Below are 14,276 nucleotides of genomic sequence, written 5' to 3' on the forward strand. Positions count from 1 at the left end.
CAATCCTGCCCACATGCCCACAGCTGGCAACAGGCAAGTAAATATCAATTCAGAGTGCAGCTACATGCAACACAATTGTAATGCCTGTGGTAAATTTGGGTTGACTTTGAATATCCCTTTGGGGCTAGTTAGGGACCATTGGCAAATTACACAATGTACATGGGACAACATGTTAAAATTCCAATAGCTCTAAATTTAAATGACTTAAAAACCTCAAACCAACTATGAATTGTAGAAATTCATATACAAATATTGAAAGCATTTAATGAGAAAACTTAAAGGTGTGCTACATGAAAATATTGTCTCATTTACATGTATTTATTAACGGTCCCTAACTAGCCCCAGAGATAGGCAATCTAAAGTCAAAGTCAGGTCGCACACCAGCCAGCTGAAACTAATTTGCTAAATAATTTGGCTATCTCATCCCACCTACAAACACACACACAAGACACCCACATCAAACCACACCCCGAAACCAACTCACATTTGAATTTACTCATGGCCGCTAGCATTTCTTAATTTCTTACCTTATTTACATAAGTATTCAGACCTTTTGCTATGAGTCTCGAAATTGAGCTCAGATGCATCCTGTTTCCATTGATCATCCTTGAGATGTTTTTACAACATGATTGGAGTCCACCTGAGGTAAATTCAATTGTTTGGAAATGATTTGGAAAGGCACACACCTGTCTATAGAAGGTCCAACAGCTGACAGTGCATGTCAGAGCAAAACCAAGCCATGAGGTCGAAGGAATTGTCCGTAGAGCTCCGAGACAGGATTGTGTTGAGGCACAGATCTGGGGAAGGGTACCAAAAAATGTCTGCAGCATTGAAGGTCACCAAGAACACTGTGGCCTCCATCATTTCTAAATGGAAGAAGTTTGGAAGCACTAAGACTCTTCCTAGAGCAGGCCGCCCGGCCAAACTGAGAAATCGGGGGAGAAGGGCCTTGGTCAGGGAGGTGACCAAGAACTCGATGGTTACTCTGACAGAGCTCTAGAGTTCCTCTGTGGTGATGGGAGAACCTTCCAGAAGGACAACCATCTCTGCAGCACTCCATCAATCAGGCCTTTATGGTAGAGTGGCCAGATGGAAGCCATTCCTCAGTAAAAGGCACATGACAGCCTGCTTTAACAATTTTTAGGGCCTTCCTCTTATACCGCCTGGTATAGAGATCCTGGATGGCAGGGAGCTCAGCACCAGTGATGTGCTGGGCCGTGGCCTACGCACTAACCTCTCTAGGGCCTTACGGTCGGATGCTAAGCAGTTGCCATACCAAGCGGTGATGTAGCCGGTCAAGATGCTCTCAGTGGTGCAGCTGTAGAACTTTTTGAAGATCTGAGGGCCCCTGACAAATCTTTTCAGTCTCCTGAGTGGGAAGAGAAGTTGTCGTGCCCTCTTCCCAACTGTGTTGGTGTGTTTGAACCATGATAGGTCCTTAGTGATGTGGACCCCGAGGAACTTAAAGCTCTTGACCCGCTCCATTACAGCCCCATCGATGTGAATGGGGTGTGCTCTGCCCTCCATTTTCTGTAGTTCACAATCAGGTCCTTTGTCTTATTGACGTTGAGGGAGAGGTTGTTGTCCTGGCACCACACTGCCAGGTCTCTGACCTCTTCCCTATAGGCTGTCTCATCGTTGTCTGTGATTAGGCCTACCACCGTCGTGTCGTTGGCAAAGTTAATAATGGTGTTGGAGTCGTGCACGGCCACACAGTTGTGGGTGAACATGGATTACAGAAGGGAACTAAGAATGCACCCGAGGGGCCCCAGTGCCTACCCTCAACACCTGGGGGCGGCCCGTCAGGAAGTCCAGGATCCAGTTGCAGAGGGAGGTGTTCAGCCCCAGGGTCCATAGCTTAGTGATGAGCTTGGAGGGCACTATGGTGTTGAACGTTGAGCTGTAGTCAATAAACAGCATTCTCAAGTAGGTGTTCCTTTTGTCAAGGGGGAAAGGGCAGTGTGGAGTGCAATAGAGATTGCGTCGTCTGTGGATCTGTTGGGGCGGTATGCAAATTGGAGTTGGTCCAGGGTGTCTGGAATGATGGTGTTGATGTGAGCCATGACCAGCCTTTCAAAGCATTTCATGGCTACAGATGTGAGTGCTACTGGGCAATAGCATTTAGACATTCTTGAGCACAGGGACTATGGTGGTCTGCTTTAAAAATGTAGGTATTACAGACCGGGTTGGGAAGAGGTTGAAAATGTCAGTGAAAACAAGTGCCAGCTGGTCAGCACATGCTCTGAGTATGCGTCCTGGTAATCCGTCTGGACCTGCGGCCTTGAGAATGTTAACCTGTTTAAAGGTCTTACTCACATCTGCTACGGAGAGCGCGATCACACAGTTGTCCGAAACACCTGGTGCTCTCATGTATGGTTCAGTGTTGTTAGCCTCGAAGCGAGCATAGAAGGCATTTAGCTCTTCTGGTAGGCTTGCGTTACTGGGCAGCTCGCGGCTGGGTTGTCCCTTGTAATCTGTGATAGTTTGCAAGCCCTGACACATCTGACGAGCATCAGAGCCAGTGTAGTAGGATTCTATCTTAGTCCTGTATTGATGCTTTGCCTGTTTGATGGTTCGTTGTGTATAGCAGGATTTCTTATAAGCGTCCTGATTAGTGTCCCACTCCTTGAAAGCGGCAGCTCTAGCCTTTAACTCAGTGAGGATGTTGCCTGTAATCCATGGCTTCTGGTTGGGATAGATACGTACAGTCACTGTGGGGACGATATCATTGATGCACTTATTAATGAAGCCGGTGACTGATGTGGTAAACTCCTCAATGCCATCCGATGAATCCCGGAACATATTCCAGTCTGTTCTAGCAAAACAGTCCTGTAGCTTAGCATCCGCTTCATCGGACCACTTCCGTATTCAGAGCATCACTGGTACTTCCTGTTTGAGTTTTTGCTTGTAAGCAGGAACCAGGAGGATAGAGTTATAGTCAGATTTGTCAAATGGAAACCGGCCAGTGAATGAAACCTGTATCTCCTCTGCACCACAAGACTGTGTTAGGAGATAAAGCCTAGCTTGTGGAGCTAATAATGTAGGTCTTCAGGTCTCAGACAAGGTTACTCATCATGCAAGCATGATTCCAATCCGCCTTCGTTACACTTCACTCTCCTTTGACCTTGTGGTCGTTTGACCCATTCCAGTCACGGCACAAAACTTTTTTAAAGCCAGGTTGAACCCCGGTCTCCTGAGCACCTGCTCGTGTGATGAAGCAAGGTTACTTATCACACAGGCGTTGTTCCAAACCACCTTCGTTATATTTACAAGACAAGGAAAATAATTAACCTATGTTTTCTCGACAGAAGCAACAACTGCTTCTACCCTTCTTGCCGCTTATCCTCCCGTAAATACCATGGGTCTAATAATGATTTGATTATTGTTTGGCTATTGAGAAAGTTAATAACTTATTTGACACACTTTCCTGTTTTCAGAAGACAGTAATGTCAGTGTACTATTAACCTTTTCAATGCAAATCCTAAGTGGCTGATGGTTCTTGTCTCGTTAAAAGGTCCTTTCAGGCTAGTCCATCAAAGGTCATTTCAGGCCAGTCTAATCAATCAAATCCATTTAATTATGACAATCAGAAACATCATGTGCTGTGCATCGTTCCTAGGTTATCGATTTATTAGTTAGTTACAAGATAGAATTAGGAATTATAATACTATTAATTTAATAGGATCTGTATGAGCAGTGGTGGAAAAAGTACCCAATTGTCATACTTGAGTAAAAGTAAAGAAACCTTAATAGAAAATAACTCAAGTAAAAATGAAAGTCACCCAGTAAAATGCTACTTGAGAAAAAGTCTAAAAGTATTTGGTTTTAAATATACTTTAGTTATCAAAATAAATGTAATTGCTTAAATATCAAAAGTAAAAGTAAAAGTATGAATAAGAAAACATTCCTTATTTTTTTTTAAACCAGACGGCACAATTTTAATGTTTTTTTTATATTTACGGAGAGCCAGGGGCACACTGCAAACACTCAGACCATTTACAAATGAAGCGTTTGTGTTTAGTGAGTCCGCCAGATCAGAGGCAGTAGCAATGACCAGGGTTGTTCTCTTGATAAGTGTATGAATTGGACCAATTTCTGTCCTACTAAGCATTCAAAATGTAACGAGTACTTTGGGTGTCAATGTATGGAATAAAAAGTACATTATTTTCTTTAGGAATGTAGTGAAGTAAAAGTTGTCAAAATATAAATAGTAAAGTACAGATACCAAAAAAACAGGGGGTATCTGAAGTCAGAAGTCGGAAGTTTACATACACTTAGGTTGGAGTCATTAAAACTTGTTCTTCAACCACTCCACAAATCTCTTGTTAACAAACTATAGTTTTGGCAAGTCGGTTAGGACATCTACTTTGTGCATGTGTCACGCTTGTCGTCGTAGAGAGAATGGGACCAAGGCGCAGCGGGTTTCGTGCTCAACATATTTATAAAATAATGCGAACACCACGGAAGAAAACGATAAACAAACTAGCGACATGAAACAGTGACTGCAGGCTCAACAAAAAGCAGTGCTCTCAAACAACTACCCACGAAAAACAAAGACAAACACACCCTACTATATAGGACTCCCAATCAAAGGCAACTCAACACACCTGCCTTCAATTGAGAGTCCAACCCCAATCAACTAGACATAGAAACACAGACATAGACCAGTGACAAACCCCATAATACATACATCAACTACCCTCTGCCACGTCCTGACCAAACTACAATAACCAAATATACTCTATACTGGTCAGGACGTGACAGCATGACACAAGTCATTTCACTTATAATTCACTGTATCACAATTCCAGTGGGTCAGAAGTTTACATACACTAAGTTGACTGTGCCTTTTAACAGCTTGGAAAATTCCAGAAAATTATGTAATGTCTTTAGAAGCTTCTGATAGGCTAATTGACATCATTTGAGTCAAATGGAGGAGTACCTATGGATGTATTTCAAGGCCTACCTTCAATATCAGTGCCTCTGCTTGACATCATGAGAAAAAAAAAAAAACATAAATTGGGATTTCATCTGGGCCCGCTGCCTTATGGGTTTTCACCTTCTGTAGCTTTCTGTAGACTTCCCAGGCTTGGACTGTTGGAGCAGGGCATGCTGGTAAAAAGAAGGGCAGCAGGGCTGGGTGGTAGGGACTGTGCTACTTTTGATAGTGCTTTGATCATTTCATTTGCTGTACCATGTCTATCGTCTGGTCTAAGACCCTCTTTGTGGAAGGTTGCCTCAGTTTGGGAGAGGTTGGCTAATTCTTTGATGTTGTTATGCCACTGGGCATAATGAAACGACATTCACTGTTACTTAACCCCTGTATTGATTAGCCTACATTAGGCCTTATAAATGTATTCTATAATATGATAATGCCTCTATAATTTCCTCTTCGAGTTGTACAAAAGAAATAGGCTATACTTTTAATGAGTCACTACTATCACATTATACAGTGACACCATGAATTTTCAGAATATAATTTCTATTGCCCTCCATTTAACAATAGGCATGATTTACCCATTGTAGTCATCGGAATTAGAAGGCAACATGGTTTTGATGCCTCCCAGTGGAGGATTAGAGCAAACATTTGTTGCACTTCCCATCTCTCACAAAGTGAAACTGCAATGTCCACTGGATTTTGTCTAGAAGGGATACAGTTTATGTCCAAATAGATTTTTTTGTAGCAGGTTAGGAGAACTTACGCAGCAGGTTAGGAGAATTAACTTAACAGGTTAGGAAAATTAGGTTATGGTTAGGAAAAGGGTTAGCAAAAATAAAAAATAAAAAAGTAAATTTTTACCATCAATTTGACAAAAGCTGTATCCCATCTAGACATGACCTGTCCACTGGCACTGAAGCCCTCATACCAAGATAGTAGTCTACAACAGCAACCACAATTAGTAAAGTGTGATGGAGGGGCTTGAAAGCACACAGGGCTCTTTTCTATCTCCGGTGAGAACAAACTCTCATTCCCATTTATGTTGGATATTTGTCAGGGTACTTCTATGGTGCAATGCGATTTTTCTTGTTGACCTAAATATGAGAAAAGATCATTAATTTTTCTATAAAAATGTCACTCGTATTATTTAATTTGTGTTAAATGTCTGCATCCATTTTATGATAAGATTGTTTAAGATCATGTTGGAGTTTTAATGTGTTCTATAATAATCAGCTGGTGATACAAAATGCCTATTCCTATTGCAATTTAATATCCAAATGATTACAAACACAAGATTAAAAAAAAAAAACATTATGTTAAAGATGGGAATACTTAATATCTTGTTAGAGCCAAACAATTGTTCATCTTGGTTCAGAAAAATATTGTATACATTCCATATGCAAACACATGTTTTAGTTTCAGACACTTGAGCAACAACTAGCTTGTGCTTAGATTGACATAAGTATCGAACCAATGGTGTAAACAGGAATTGTAAAAACTTGGGTAAGAATGAAATTAGCAACTGTATTTCAGACTACATTAAGGTGGGCCAACCGGTGGCCATCTATGTGGCAAAGACACTGGGAAACTTACAGTAAATGTTTCAATATTACTTCTCCATCTTTGAAAAATCAATGTAAGCAGCTCCCTTTCCCGCACCCTGCATGGCCAGCGTTGAGCTGACAGTAGCACGCATGCGCAGTATATCAACTGTTTCGGTGTCGGTGCTGAAGTTGGGCGGATGGAAGAAAAACACCGCCGATGGAGATTATACGGCAGGATGTATCTTTACTGTGCGATCTAACAAGCATCAACATAAAACACATATAAAGTAACCACTATAGACGACTGACAACCAGAATTAAAAGGGTAAGATGATGGATATTCTTATGTTAAATGTCCCACGAGCTAGCACTAGCCATGCTAGTCTCAGTAGCTAGCTGCCGCCTCTTCGCAGCACAGAACATGAGAACGGTCTGACGGTGGAGGGCTAGCTAGCTATACAGAAAGTGGGTGTTATTCGTAGTTTTTTTGATGCGACAATAAGGCACTATCGTATCTTTGTAGTGGTTTTGCATTATCATTTGGTGTTTTGCCATGCGGAATCAGGTTGTCTTTGCAGCTGACGTTACCTGCAATGATTTAGCTAGCTAGCTAGTTCAGATTCTTCGAATCACAGCTGCAAGACAGTGAGAGACCATACAAAACACCCAAGGATGAGCAGCAGGCAACGACCGCTATGTTGCGAATGCTTTAGGAAGTTATGACAAGAATGCATATACTTTAACATGTATTTAGCTCTAAAATGTACGATTGTATTACAGTTCATTAGCTAACTTATTTCTTCATGCATTTAATTAGGCGAGTCAGTGTATTTGTTATTAACGAACTAGGGGTTGTCACAAGTTACGACAGCCACAAAGTCCAAATTTGCTACTGGCTTATCGTAAAAATTCATGGAAACAAATATTTTATTTTTGTCTTAATTTAAGGTTAGGCATAAGGTTAGAAGTGTGGTTAAGGTTAAAGGGATAATTCGAGATTTTGGCAATGATGCCCTTGTCTACTTCCCCAGAGTCAGATGAAATCGTGGATACAATTTTTATGTCTGTATCCAGTATGAAGGAAGTTAAGAGGTCGTTATGCTAGCCATAGACTTCATCATGATGCGCTGATTCTTGTTAGCAATTGCAATAGTACTAGTTAGCAGCTTCATTCAAACCGCATGCAGAGACATAAAAATGGTATCCACAAGTTCATCTGACAAGGGAGGTAGATAAGTGCATCATTGGTTAGGGTTGAACCAGAATCTGTACTTACAGGAGGCGAAATTTCGTTCCATAGGAAGTGGGGGCAATTTCACAATAGTGTGTGATTGCAGCCGCAATTCAGGGCGTTCCTGTATCTGCAGGAACATCCCATTGGTGCACGTGATCTTCATGCTTGTGTTACACTTGATATTATGGATTTCCCCTGATTGTCTCTGTGATTCAAATGTGGTCCAAAGGGAAATATAAATATTTTCGGTGCTTTTCATGGGCGAAGAACATTGTCTACCGGTGTCCTAGCTAGCTACCTACCTGTGTCGCCCTCGCCTCCCGCCTGGTGTGTACCGGAGTCCTAGCTAGCTAACTAGCTACCTGCCCTCACAGTCATTAACAGAACTGTGGGAAAAAAGTGCCGGACAGGAGGTGGGCGACGTACACTGTCTACCGGTGTGCTAGCTTGCTACCTATCCTGCCTCCCACCTGCTGTGTACTGGAGTCCTCCTAGCTAGCTAGCAAACAAGTTAGCACACAGTGTCCTACGCTCCCACCTTCCAAACACCTGCCCTCGCCATCATTAACAGAACTGCGGGAAAGCAGTGCCTGACAGGCAAGGGCAAAGGACACTGTCTAGCTGTCGTTAGCTAGCTAGCTACCTATCCCGCCTGCTGTGTACTGGAGTCCTACCTGCCCTTGCTGTCGTTCACAGAACTGTGGGAAAACAGTGCCTAACAGGTGGGGGCGAAGTAGTCTTGTCTACCGGTGGCCGAGCTAGCTACCGTTGTCGCCCCCACTCCAGGCTGTATCACATTCGGCCGTGATTGGGAGTCTCATAGGGCGGCGCACAATTGGCCCAGCGTTGTCCGGGCATGTCTGGGGTAGGTCATCGTTCTATACAGTAATTTGTTCTTAACTGACTTGCCAAGTTAAATAAAAATAAACATTTTGTCTCATCTGATATTTTAGTTAAAAGACTCAGGTAAAAAAAAAATGAAATGAAATTTAGCAATATGTCACATTACATCTTACTAATACATTTTAAGTAATTATGGCAAAAATATTTTGGCTGCTAAAAAATCTGAGTGGCTGGTAGATTTTTTTTTCATCTACCTACCACAGTGGCTGATAAGACCAAAAAGTGAATTTTAGGCCCTGCTCTGAGCCCTTACCAAAATACAAAACATGGCGGACAATTTCTCTTACCTCGGATCTGAAACCAATAGTAACCCCCAACTTCAATGACAGTTAACATAAAACAAAAATACGAATTTGACATTCCCGCGCCCCAATGACATTGGCGCAGAGGAGGGCTTGCTTACTAGCTACAGTGTTTGATTCATATCAGCCGTTTTCTTATAAAACAGCTCAGCTAGCGAAATGCAAATTCGTAAATCATACCAGATGTGAAAAGAATGTCTGTCCATATTTCTAGATTGAGTTCTTAACTTCTATGGGCTAGCGTCCCACCCGTGGTACACACTATCAACAGCCAGTGAAATACAAAACAGCAAAAATTTCATTTTCTCAAACAATCAACTATTTTACACCATTTTAAAGATAAACTTCTCGTTAATCGAACCACATTGTCCGATTTCAAAAAGGCTTTACGGCGAAAGCATAAAATTAGATTATGTTAGGACATAAACTTCACAAGAAAAACCACACAGCCATTTTCCAAGCAAGGACATGCATCACAAAAAACAAAAATACAGCTAAAATATTCACTAACCTTTGATCTTCATCAGATGGCACTCATAGGACTTCATGTTACACAATACATGTATGTTTTGCTCGATAAAGGTCATATTTATATCCAAAAACCCCATTTTACATTGGCGCGTGATGTTCAGAAAATGTATTCCCACCAAAAGATCCGGTCAATGAGCACATCAATTTCCAAAAATACTCATCATAAACATTGATAAAATTTACAACAGTTATTGAAAGAATTATAGATATACTTCTCCTTAATGCAACCGCTGTGTCAGATTTTAAAATAGCTTTATGGAGAAAGCACGTTTTTCAATATTCTGAGAACATAGCTCAACCATCAAAGCAAGCTATACAGATACCTGCCAAGTTCTGGGGTCAACTAAACTCAGAATTAGTATTATAAATATTCTCTTACCTTTGCTGATCTTCGTCAGAATGGACTCCTACTTCCACAAGAAATGTTATTTTTGTTCGAAATACTCCATATTTATGTCCAAATACCTCCGTTTTATTCATGCGCTCAGATCACTATCCAAAGGCATAACGCGCAAGCGTAAATCCAGACACGAAAAGTCAAATAGTTCCATTACCGTTCGTAGAAACATGTCAAACGTTGTTTACAATCAAACCTTAGGGTCTTTTTTTTAACATAAAAGGTCGATAATATTCCAACCGGACAATAGCATATTCATTACAGAGGAAAAAGAAGGAGCGGCGCACCAAACGTGCCCGCGCAGTAAACAACTCACTGGTCCCAGGCAGTCCACTCATTGACTGAGCTCCTATTTTCTGCCTAGTAACAGGAGAAGGATGAAACACGTTTCTAAAGGCTGTTGACAGCCAATGGAAGCCTTAGGAAGTGCAACGTGACCCCACAGACACTGTAGTTTCGATAGGGATTCAAAAGAAGAACTACAATTCTCAGATTTCCCACTTCCTGGTTGGATTTTTCTCAGGTTTTTGCCTGCCATATGAGTTCTGTTATACTCACAGACATCATTCAAACAGTTTTAGAAACTTCAGAGTGTTTTTTATCCAAATCTCATACTAATAATATGCAAATATTTGACCCTGGGCCCGAGTATTAGGCAGTTTACTCTGGGCACTCTTTTCATCCGAAAATGAAAATACTGCCCCCTATACCTTAAAAAGTTAAGGGTGTGAGGGGTCTCCCCTATTTAACCCATGAGCACACCTTCACCATCACCATTGGCTAAGCTAAATGGTTGAACTGGCTAACTAAGCGGACCCACACAATGAATGGTTGGAAATGTGGTTGAACACTCAATTAGGCTAGCCACCACAACTTTAAAAAGTTCCTGCTACATCTCACTTATGGAAGATTCTCGTTGTTTAACACTGACTGACTAAGCTACCGTAAATCATTCAATTACAATGGAAGAAGGGGACGTAAAGGAGACATTCAGCGATTTTACCATTGGCGACTGGTTTGAATGCGCAAACTTCGTAATAACAAATTGGAAGATGGAAGCTGTCGCTAGCCATAGATAGACCACCACCAACTCGCTGTATAGAAAGCAATGATGTGAATCCTCTGTTGGGACTGCGGAGAAGTCGTGGGGATGTGAATCCTCTGTTGGGACTGCGGAGAGGTCGTGGGGATGTGAATCTTCTGTTGGGACTGCGGAGAGGTCCTGGGGATGTGAATCCTCTGTTGGGACTGCGGAGAGGTCCTGGGGATGTGAATCCTCTGTTGGGACTGCGGAGAGGTCCTGGGGATGTGAATCCTCTGGGACTGCGGAGAGGTCCTGGGGATGTGAATCCTCTGTTGGGACTGCGGAGAGGTCCTGGGGATGTGAATCCTCTGTTGGGACTGCGGAGAGGTCCTGGGGATGTGAATCCTCTGTTGGGACTGCGGAGAGGTCCTGGGGATGTGAATCCTCTGTTGGGACTGCGGAGAAGTCCTGGGGATGTGAATCCTCTGTTGGGACTGCGGAGAGGTCCTGGGAATGTGAATCCTCTGTTGGGACTGCGGTGAGGTCGTGGGGATGTGAATCCTCTGTTGGGACTGCGGTGAGGTCGTGGGGATGTGAATCCTCTGTTGGGACTGCGGAGAGGTCGTGGGGATGTGAATCCTCTGTTGGGACTGCGGAGAGGTCGTGGGGATGTGAATCCTCTGTTGGGACTGCGGAGAGGTCCTGGGGATGTGAATCCTCTGTTGGGACTGCGGAGAGGTCCTGGGGATGTGAATCCTCTGTTGGGACTGCGGAGAGGTCCTGGGGATGTGAATCCTCTGTTGGGACTGCGGAGAGGTCCTGGGGATGTGAATCCTCTGTTGGGACTGCGGAGAGGTCCTGGGGATGTGAATCCTCTGTTGGGACTGCGGAGAGGTCCTGGGGATGTGAATCCTCTGTTGGGACTGCGGAGAGGTCCTGGGGATGTGAATCCTCTGTTGGGACTGCGGAGAAGTCCTGGGGATGTGAATCCTCTGTTGGGACTGCGGAGAAGTCCTGGGGATGTGAATCCTCTGTTGGGACTGCGGAGAGGTCCTGGGAATGTGAATCCTCTGTTGGGACTGCGGTGAGGTCGTGGGAATGTGAATCCTCTGTTGGGACTGCGGTGAGGTCGTGGGGATGTGAATCCTCTGTTGGGACTGCGGAGAGGTCGTGGGGATGTGAATCCTCTGTTGGGACTGCGGAGAGGTCGTGGGGATGTGAATCCTCTGTTGGGACTGCGGAGAGGTCGTGGGGATGTGAATCCTCTGTTGGGACTGCGGTGAGGTCCTGGGGATGTGAATCCTCTGTTGGGACTGCGGTGAGGTCCTGGGGATGTGAATCCTCTGTTGGGACTGCGGTGAGGTCGTGGGGATGTGAATCCTCTGTTGGGACTGCGGAGAGGTCGTGGGGATGTGAATCCTCTGTTGGGACTGCGGAGAGGTCGTGGGGATGTGAATCCTCTGTTGGGACTGCGGAGAGGTCCTGGGGATGTGAATCCTCTGTTGGGACTGCGGAGAGGTCCTGGGGATGTGAATCCTCTGTTGGGACTGCGGAGAAGTCCTGGGGATGTGAATCCTCTGTTGGGACTGCGGAGAGGTCGTGGGGATGTGAATCCTCTGTTGGGACTGCGGAGAGGTCGTGGGGATGTGAATCCTCTGTTGGGACTGCGGTGAGGTCCTGGGGATGTGAATCCTCTGTTGGGACTGCGGTGAGGTCGTGGGGATGTGAATCCTCTGTTGGGACTGCGGTGAGGTCGTGGGGATGTGAATCCTCTGTTGGGACTGCGGAGAGGTCGTGGGGATGTGAATCCTCTGTTGGGACTGCGGAGAGGTCGTGGGGATGTGAATCCTCTGTTGGGACTGCGGAGAGGTCCTGGGGATGTGAATCCTCTGTTGGGACTGCGGAGAGGTCCTGGGGATGTGAATCCTCTGTTGGGACTGCGGAGAAGTCCTGGGGATGTGAATCCTCTGTTGGGACTGCGGAGAGGTCGTGGGGATGTGAATCCTCTGTTGGGACTGCGGAGAGGTCGTGGGGATGTGAATCCTCTGTTGGGACTGCGGTGAGGTCCTGGGGATGTGCAGCAGCTTGTTTCTGTATTGTCAATGTTAGCAGAGCCTTTACTTGGGCTACCATTTAGGGTTTTATCTTCCTTTTTTTAAAGGAGTGGGGCAGTCCCACTCTTTACGTAGGTCTATTTTTTGTTTATTGAATATTAAAGAAGTAGAGAGGAAGGATAGAGGAGAGGGTTGCTGAAATAGCAGTGGGCCAGATTCTAAAGTTTTAAGTTCCTCAGCGTACAAATCACAGACAAACTGAAATGGTCCACTCACACAGACAGTGTGGTGAATACGCCTCTTCAACCGCAGGAGGCTGAAGAAATTTGGCTTGTCACCCAAATCCCTGACAAACTTTTACAGATGCACAATCGAGAGCATCCTGTTGGGTTGTATCACAGCCTGGTACGGCAACTGCATCGCCCTCAACCGCAAGGCTCTCCAGAGGGTGGTGCAGTCTGCACAATGCATCACAAGGGGCAAACTACCTGCCCTCCCATGACACCTACAGCACCCGATGTCACAGGAATGCCAAAAAGATCATCAAGGACATCAACTACCTGAGCCACAGCCTGTTCACCCTGCTTCCATCCAGAAGGCGAGGTCAGTACAGGTGCATCAAAGCTGGGACCGAGAGACTGAAAAACAGCTTCTATCTCAAGGCCATCAGACTGCTAAACAGCAATCACTAACTCAGAGTGGCTGCTGCCTACTTTGAGACCCAATCACTGGACACTTTAATAAATGGATCACTAGTCACGTCATACAATGCACTCTAAATAATGCCACTTTAATAATGTTTACATGTCTTACATTACTCATATCACGTGTATATACTGTATTTTATACCATCTATTGCACCTTGCCTTTGCCGCTCGGGCATCACTCATCCATATACTTACATGTACATACTCTCATTCACCCCTTTTGATTTGTGTGCATTAGGTAGTTGTTGGGGAATTGTTAGATTACTTGTTAGATATTACTGCACTCTCAGAACTAGAAGCACAAGCATTTCGCTACACTTGCATTAACATCTGCTAACCATGTGTATGTGACAAATAAGATTTGATTTGATTTTAAACCCATGCTGCTGTGGTATAGGCTATGTAATCTGGAGGCAGCGACCCAGACCACTAAACTTCCCTAGGCTACTAGGCACTGTTTCCTGACCAAGCTAATTTTGACTTGTGAGTATATGTATTAATGTCTTTATTGTGAACCTCCTGAGCCTCTGACACAGATCTCGGCTAGGCAGGGTACTGTACAGTGGCCCTCCCCAGGCCACGTTAGAAACCAGATGAGGAAGTGTGTCTGTTTGTAGTTGTCAAGGAGATGACAATCTAGA

General features: G+C 44.2%; 1 protein-coding gene across 2 annotated transcripts in view; it reads left to right on the plus strand.

The window, feature by feature from the left end:
- Positions 1-6,649: 6,649 nt before the first annotated feature.
- The window catches only part of rgs17 (regulator of G protein signaling 17), a 49,286-nt gene continuing 41,659 nt past the window's right edge, over positions 6,650-14,276 (plus strand). For both annotated transcript variants that reach the window (XM_014179913.3, XM_014179914.3), the window contains exon 1: positions 6,650-6,808. The gene's annotated coding sequence lies outside the window, so the exon portion shown is untranslated. The remainder of the gene's footprint in view (positions 6,809-14,276) is intronic.

The sequence above is a fragment of the Salmo salar genome, chromosome 28 (assembly GCF_965601325.2).
Source record: "Salmo salar chromosome 28, fSalSal1, whole genome shotgun sequence".
NCBI classification, from domain to species: domain Eukaryota; kingdom Metazoa; phylum Chordata; class Actinopteri; order Salmoniformes; family Salmonidae; genus Salmo; species Salmo salar.